We start from the raw sequence: 8713 nt of genomic DNA on the forward strand, positions 1-8713 counted from the left end.
TTTGTTTACAAATAGGTATGTAGACGATTCCGTGGAAGACAGCGGATAATCCGCAACGCGGATAATCCGCTCGCGGATAATAGGGAGTTTACTGTAATTATAGCTGTCATATGACAGAGTATAAAAATTTGGATGGAATTATCAATGTAGGAAGTGTTTTAAATAGTAATAAAAGTGATGATAGTGTAAATGTGCAAACTAATTCTAATAAATTTTCTTCATATTCATTTCTAACTGAATCAAATTTCAAGTATGGAACATTAACCAATAAAATGGACTTTGCAGGTAATATACTAATAAAATTTTATTCTTTAAATATGACAAATTATAAAATAATAAATATGTATTACTTTTAGTCTATTATGAGCTTGATGTATTCAACTAATGATGGTCGTTTTATTTTGACTGATGCAAAAGTAAACCATGAACATTTATCTAATGATGCTCAAAATACACTTACGAGACCTAATAAATTATTTATTTAAAGACAAAGCTCGGTAATATACACTATGTTATTTTAAATATTTTTTATAAATTAAATATGTATGGGTGTAAGTTAAAATAGTTAACATGCATGAAAACTTATAGTTCTTATATAAAATAATCATAGACCTTTAATTTTATACTAATTTAATATTTCTATTTATTAAACTTATGTTATATTAAATATTTGTTTTAGGGGAACTGATTTTTAATTTCGGAAAATTTCTTCAATTATCATTGAATTACTTCCAAAAGAACAAGAAGTAGGATATAGGTTTAAAACTATTATATTAATTTACATTTTTTTTTTTAAATTATCATAATCAATTAATAATAATGATAAATGCAAATAAATACATTTTTCAAATACTCATCAATAAATTTAATAATTAAAGCTCTTTTTCAAATTAGAAAAATATTTGATATTTGAATTACCTACCCTTTTAATAACCAATGTATTTTAAATAAAAACAGATTATAATATTTTTAAATTTAACAAATTAGTTCAAAATTAAAAAATGTATGTATATAAAAGTTTTTAATACATGTTACCTCATTATTATTTTATTTACTGATAGCTATTTTTTAAATTTGAATTTAATACTATTAATAGTATATATTAATAAAAAAAAACAGAATTATACATGCTTTTGAACATAAAAAATTAAAAATGAGTTTTAATATTACTATTTTTATCTTATAGAAAGTATATTTTATACTATCAAGTCAAAATAATTCCATGCAAAAGAAGAATTAGTGAAACATTGACAAAATTGTGTACGCCAGTTTTGGAGCATAGGTGCTATTGAAAGTAAACGAAAAAATAAAAACTTCTCTGAAACATTACCAATTTTAACATTTTCTGGTAGTAATATTATCAAACATTTATGTGTTTATATTCATGCTAATACATCCAATTCATTTATTTATTTAATATAAATATTAAAATAGATGAAGCTGAATCAGCAAAAGTTTGGTTAAGCACAATTGGGTTTTTTCTAACTTTGATGAGATTAAAAAACAATGGAAATAAGAATGGCTGGAATTCGAGGTTTAAAATAGCATTACTGGTCGTCATTTGTCTAAAAATTTTAAATCATGGCCTATTTTATGTAGTCCTAAAGGATATAATCTGGTAAGAAAAAAAAATGATAAATATTAGTAATTAATATTATTATCTATGTCTATTTTTTTTATAATATAGTAATCAATGCATGTTTTAATATTTAAATTAAAATTTAGGTAATATTTCTATCAACTCATCAACAACTTTTTTTACTTTTTATTTTCAAATATGATACTGGTTAAAACTATAAAAAAAAGCAATGTGTTGTGACTACTTATTATTTAAATTTTTGTTTTAGGTTTTTTGAAGATTTTTTTATGAAATATCCAGAAACAAAAAACTATTAACATAATTGGCTAAACTTTATTAAAAAGTGGATTTTGTTTTCAAATAACTTATTGAGCTTACATAGAAATTTAGTGAAAGATAATTATGCTAATGACTTATTAAAACAACTTGATACTATACAACTGAATGTAAGTTATTATTGTATAATTATTAATTATCTATCCTGTGAATTGTATGCACCTTTATTTTAAAAGTTAATATTGTAATTTAACCAGAGACATAATTATAAGTCCTGGGATTAAACTAGTCTTTATAAAAAAAATGTTATGTCATTTTATTAACTTATTATAAATAATCCTCAGACTGTGTATTTGAAATACTCATATATAAGTGATAAATATAGTTCACAGCTCTGCTAAGTATTAATCCATTAATTTCAATTGTGTTTTCATTTATATTTTGTTTAATCTACATGTTCACTAGTATATTTCCTTACAAAAGTTAATTCATAATATATGTTATTTTACAGGGTATAATTTAATTAAGAAAATTACTTTGGTTAATGATTAATAATAACTTTTAGATTTTGAACTAAAAGAAACCAATATTTTTATTTTTTGTTTAATTAAGTAGTGCATGATAAGTGAGTCACTGTAGTTCATCTATTTTAACATGTAAAATTTAAATGTATGAATCTCCAAAATCTATTTTAAATTATTAGTTGTATATTTTAGTTATTATTACTATTTTAATTTTTGATACAAATCATATTTAAATTAATTTTTATTTAGATACTAGAACAAGCTACGCATTGAAACTTCTATTGATTCCATATCTAGTACTAACTAAATCTCAAATGAAAACAAACAAAAAGTCTGGAAAATCATCGCTAGTTGAATGTGTTTCATCTTTTGTTATAAATGTTTCAGTAGGTTATTATTATAAATATATGAATAGATGCACACCTTTAAGTTCCTAATTCATTAAGTATTTTAGTTTATATAAATTTAAACTTGTGTCACATTTATATGTTGTATTGAAATTATTTATATAAATATTCATTTTCAAAATTTAAATGATTCAGAATTTAAAATAATTTACCTGACTTAACTCCAACTATTAAAAGAGTTTAGGGTACTGGTAAAATCTACGAGACTCTTAAATATATTTTATAACTGTTATATAGTTGTATATTTAAAAATGTATATCTTATTGTTTATTAATAATATACAGTATGATATTAACTTAATTTTATTGTAATTAATTTGTGAATGTATTTTGTACTTACAATTTTAACAAAGTAAATGATTCTATTATGTTATGTAATAATCTGTATATTTTAAAATATCTTTACTACCCCAATCCAACCTATTATTATTATCTAATAAAGTTTCCTTTTCTATTTTAACTAAATGGATGTTTCTATATTAGTATTTCTATGTAAAATTTAGTTTATAGATATGTGATAATTTTGGCTTTGACACCATTCAGAATTAAACAAAATAAGTATTTGAGTGTTGATAATGGTAACATTTTCCGAATACATATTCGCAATTTTTTAATAATTTTTTTGTGGCTTTTGGAGTTAAATATTTTTAATATAGTTTTAATTTTAAAAGATATTTGCCATAAGTGATCAATTTTTATTATTAAAAATACCAATTACAAATAAAAAATTTCTTGATGTTGTTTTGATAAGGTGTAGAATATTTAGTGTAAGGTATCCACTTAACATCTACTAAGAATGGAGAAAAATATATATTTCTACACAATATGATGCTATAAACTGAGTATTCAAAATCATATGTGAAATTACACACCAATTCAACAATATATTATGATATAATATACAATGCATAGATAATATTATCTAAGTATTATCATAGACAAGTTTTTTAATAAAAATCATTTAAATAATGAGTATTTGAGTAAAAATGTATACTATAATTTTTTAATTTAAATAAAATGTATTGCTTTAAATAAGCTTGAAACTTCTATCACTACTTGATCATATTACTAAAGTTATATATTTTTTTATTGTTTTTTATTATTACAATAATCAAATAAATAAAACATAATAAATATGGCTTTGAACATTTAAAAAAAATAATTACTTGTGTGTATATATATTATAATAATATTATCAATATTCAATATAAATATGTTATTGATGTTTCAAGTGAAATGTGTTTATTTTTAAATAAGGTTGAAATAATGAAAAAAGATAATATGTTAGGTAGGTCGTGGGATCCGTTTCCTGTAGTATTTCTGAGGTGTACTTAGTTTCGGAAGGATTCAAAAACGAACCCTGGGAAGAAATTTTGCACTCTTCTAGTGATAGCGTACTACTTAAGGGACTTAAAACTAAAATTGCCACCGCAAACTCGGTGACTCTACGACCAATAGCCACCGAGTAATAAGCTATCCAAATTTTGGGGTAACTTGCCTGAGTACCACTAGTCAGTTGCTACTGGTCCAATCCAGTTTACACGGTTAATGGGTACACTCCTTTTTTATTAATTTACTGTATGTTTAGAAATAGTATAATTCATTCACTCGTCAACTCAACTTTTTATCGATATTAAAATAATTTGTACTTAATAAATTAATTTACGGATATCACACTTCTATCTTGAAATATAGTATTATTTTATATTTAAAATATTCAAAATACTACTGGGTAGTCTAATAGAGTTCATTTTAAAATATACGATTACAACTATTATAAGAATAAATTAAAGTAATTAATATGTTGTATTCTTAAAACAAAAATTACCCTAATTAACCATTCTAAAACTTTGATTTATTGTTAAACAAAATATCATATACACAATAAATAATAATACAAAATAATAAAGTATCTTGTTATTCGCATCCATACGATTCGATACTCATATGTACCATTTAAATTGCTTGAATAGTTTATTTTAAAAGTGACAATTTTTTTTTAAATAACAATTTATAACATTGACTCAAGTTGTTTTAATTATTTAATTTCTAAAATGATTAAATAGCTATCCAAGAGGATACAGAATTTTTGAGTATTTTATACCTTATTCATTAAAAATATACAATATTTGCAAAAACTAGGTTTGCTAATTTATGATACGACGCTAAGTATATACATAAATAATTGATAATTATATCACATGGTTATCATCTATACATATAAATAAGAGCATTAGTATGCTTGAAATATAGTTATTTCAATAGTATTAATTGTTAAAATGAAAAAATAACAATGAATATTATAATTATGATAACATTTAATTATAATAATTAAATTAAGTACAAATTAAATTTAAATAATTTGTGACATTATATAAATAATTAATTTTTTTATCATTATACTGGATTTTAAGGACTTGTGCAATGAAGGATTAGGCTAAAATAATTAAAATTTTTCGAAGAGGCGTTAGTAAAAAATTTATATATCAAGAGTCTGGCGGCGAAACGTCCGCGGCGAATAGTCCGGCGGCGAAACGGTCAGCGGCGAAATGGGTCGGCGGCGAAACGGTCAGCGGCGAAGTGTCCGGCGGCGAAACGGTGGCGGCGAAACGGCGGCGGCGAATCGGTGGTGGCGAAATGTCCGGGTCCGTACTTTAATCGGAAAGTGGAAATTAACTCTTTCTTTTTGTGTGGTGTTCGTCAGTTTATCTAAACGACGCGACAACAAACCGTGCGGCCAACTTCTTTTTGGATTACGCATTACAATTCAAATGTACATCAGTCTCTCCTAATAGTTTACACAAGTGATCCAGCATGTTCTGACAATTTTAATAAACTTTTTTAACTTAACAACGGTTCCAAAAAGCCATTTTTATGAATCGAAATCACATATTATTATATGTACACATATTAGAAATATATGTATAAAAGTTGGATAATAATATAATACATTACCTGGTTTATATTAAAAATTGTGCCCGAAATTTTTCTAAGAAAATAATTAAATTAAAAACGTGTGAAGGAAGTTAACACATCCGCACACGTCAAATACTTACCGAATCCTGATGTGTAAATAATCCTTATTTATATTGCATTAGCATGGAATAGATTAGATTATATCTATTATGTGGTATTAGTTTTAATCACAGATATACTTAATAAACTATTATTCTAATAATAATATAGGTAACTATTATTATTAGTATCTATACGATAGCTCTATAGAGCTATTTTACTTTGAAGTCTCACAAAAATTATTTTTTATTTTTTTTTTTAAATTTAGATTAAGAAATATCTATACTGTTACAACTCGCTGTTCTTCAGAAGAAATATGATAAACAGAAATGTAAAAGGATTTTGTAGAAATAAAACAAAAATTAAGCCAAGTAATGTTTTATTTTTTTCATTTTTTTTCTTCCAAACATAATTTTTCAAAACTAATTTCGGGATTTGGATTCAAATCCACTTCCAGAGGAGAATCTTTTTCTTGTGACATATTTTCGATTGACATCTCTGGTGATGGATTTGTCAATGAAGATTGCCCAGATCTTAATCTTGATTTTGCACAGTGATGAACTGTGCAAAAAGTTCTAAAACAAAAAACAAATTATTCAATATTTAATTATTAATAATCAATTTAGGTATTATATTGTTGATTTAGATATTCCATTATGATATAAACAGTAATTAAATATTATAATAGATCCAAATAAATACACTATTTTGAATCAAGTCACTTTTTCAAAATGTGTAAAATTATATATCTTATCACTGATTGTCTAATATTACAACATTTAGTTGAAAAGTCAATTTTTATTCCAAATAATGTTTTAATTCAAATGTGTTACACGATAAAATAATACTTTTTATCTGTCAAAAAAAATTATTGTAGTCAAATAAGATATTTTCGAATTGAAAAAGTTTTAAAATTTCACAATAGTTCTTGAGAAAATGAGTTTAGTTTGTTTAAAATGCATTGTTCAAAATTTTCAAATATAAATGTTGGAGATAGATAAAATGTCTAATATTAAGTAATCTACTATATCTAATATATATTATATTTAACTAAACAAAAAGAAAAAAATAGAATAAATTTTTATTAAATTATTATTAATATTTATTTATTTATTTAGTTTACGGGATGTATCCCTTTTTTTACAAGCTATATTTACATATTTAATTTTAACTAATTTTGAGAGAAAGATACAAAACAAACAAAATTACATAAAAACAAATAACAAAAGACAAATAAAAAATGTTTACAACTAATAAAACGAAATACGAATAAGATATTACAAAACTCAATACAAATATTATTATAATATAAAATTAGGATCCACATTAGCACTTCTAAGTAACCGGCGAAGGGGTTCATTCATTAGGTAGTTCGTGGGGGCATGCGTGACTCGGAAAGGCGCATTTGATCTGGTATTGATTTGCGGAACCCTAAAAGGGATCAGAGATAATAGCGCAGGACATTCTATCTTCCCATCAAGCAAATCCCCGAGAAACCTAGNCCGCCCAGCAAAACGTAGAAATTTATTTTGAACCCTTTCTAACTGGCGACAGTTGTCTGCCGTGTTGGGGTCCCATACCACACTGCCATACTCTAATATAGGGCGGACCAGTGCACAAAACAAAAGTTTTAATGTCTTTTCAAGCTTGAACTCTCTGGTTAATCTAATAAGAACACCAAGCATTTTGAAGGCTTTACAGCAGATATGTTGGATGTGAGCACTGGGGTCAAGATTGTGGCTGAATTTGAATCCAAGGTCCATAATATTGTTAGATGCACGAGGGATTTCTTCACTACCAAGGCGATATGGGAAAGTAATCGGAGAGTGATTCCTAGAAAATGTAAAAGCTTTGCATTTGGATAGATTAAGTGTTAAACCCAACTTAGTTACCCAGTCAACAAATTTATCAAGATCTGCTTGGAGCCTTATACAGTCACTAGGAGATTGAATTTGCATAAATATTTTCATATCGTCCGCAAAACAGAGAACGCGAGAGTGTTTTAGAGTTAGCTGTATACTATTAACAAATATAGAAAATAGTAAAGGAGATAAGTGCCCCCCTTGAGGTACACCTGATTTAGTATGGAATAAGTTAGATTTTATTCCGAAAACTCTAACCCATTGATACCTATTGTTTAAATAAGAACTGAACTATGACAGAAGAGGCTCACCGAAGCCAGTTTCTTTGAGCACATGAATTAGGGCTTTATGATTAATAGAGTCAAAAGCTTTATTAAAATCCGTATAAATTACATCTGTCTGAAAGCCACACTGAAATGAGTTAAACACATAATTACAAAAGAGGACGTTGCAAGTGGAGGTAGATCGACCAGGTCTAAATCCATGCTGTTCATCTATGAGTATTTGGTTAACAAATGGTTGTATTGCATTGAGGACTAATTTTTCAAAGATTTTTGATAAATGTGATTGTATGGATATTGGTCGGTAATTTGAAGCGAGAGATAGACAGTTAGATTTAGGGATTGGTGTAACTGAACTTATTTTGAACATAGAAGGAAAAATACCTTCCTGTAGCGAACGTTTAAAAATAACCCACAAAGGATAGGACAAAATTGATCTAAGCTCGTAAAAGAACGTACCTGGTAAACCGTCAGGGCCAATAGACTTGTCACTCCTTAGGTCTAAAAGACAATTAAATATATCATCAACATTAAAGTGAACGGTATTTGGCAGATCAAAAGTTGGTATTTTTATTGCATCCGATATCGTATCAACAAACGGAGGCGAATTATTATATATTGAGGAAAAATATTCTGCCAGAAGATTGGCAGAATCAAGCTCATTTAAAGAGGTTTTATTATTAAGAGACAATATTCTAGGAATGGCGTTTTCGGAACGTTTATTTTTTATAAATTTCCAAAAGTGTTTAGGATTATTTTTAAGTGCATTT

General features: G+C 25.8%; 1 long non-coding RNA gene across 3 annotated transcripts; it reads left to right on the plus strand.

Moving 5' to 3' along the window:
- The first annotated feature begins 100 nt into the window (after positions 1–100).
- Positions 101–3311, plus strand: LOC126909262 (uncharacterized). Of its 3 annotated transcripts, none has more exons than XR_007704978.1 (7): positions 101–285; positions 357–497; positions 680–757; positions 1187–1348; positions 1435–1618; positions 1848–2025; positions 2629–3311. It is a non-coding gene; the product is annotated as an uncharacterized LOC126909262 (long non-coding RNA). The 3 variants fall into 3 exon arrangements; XR_007704976.1 differs by having other exon boundaries at positions 680–746; positions 2629–3309; XR_007704977.1 differs by lacking the exon at positions 680–757 and having other exon boundaries at positions 2629–3309.
- Positions 3312–8713: the final 5402 nt, after the last annotated feature.

The sequence above is a fragment of the Daktulosphaira vitifoliae genome, unplaced genomic scaffold (genome assembly GCF_025091365.1).
Source record: "Daktulosphaira vitifoliae isolate Bord-2020 unplaced genomic scaffold, ASM2509136v1 Scaffold_215, whole genome shotgun sequence".
In the NCBI taxonomy this organism is placed as follows: Eukaryota; Metazoa; Arthropoda; class Insecta; order Hemiptera; family Phylloxeridae; genus Daktulosphaira; species Daktulosphaira vitifoliae.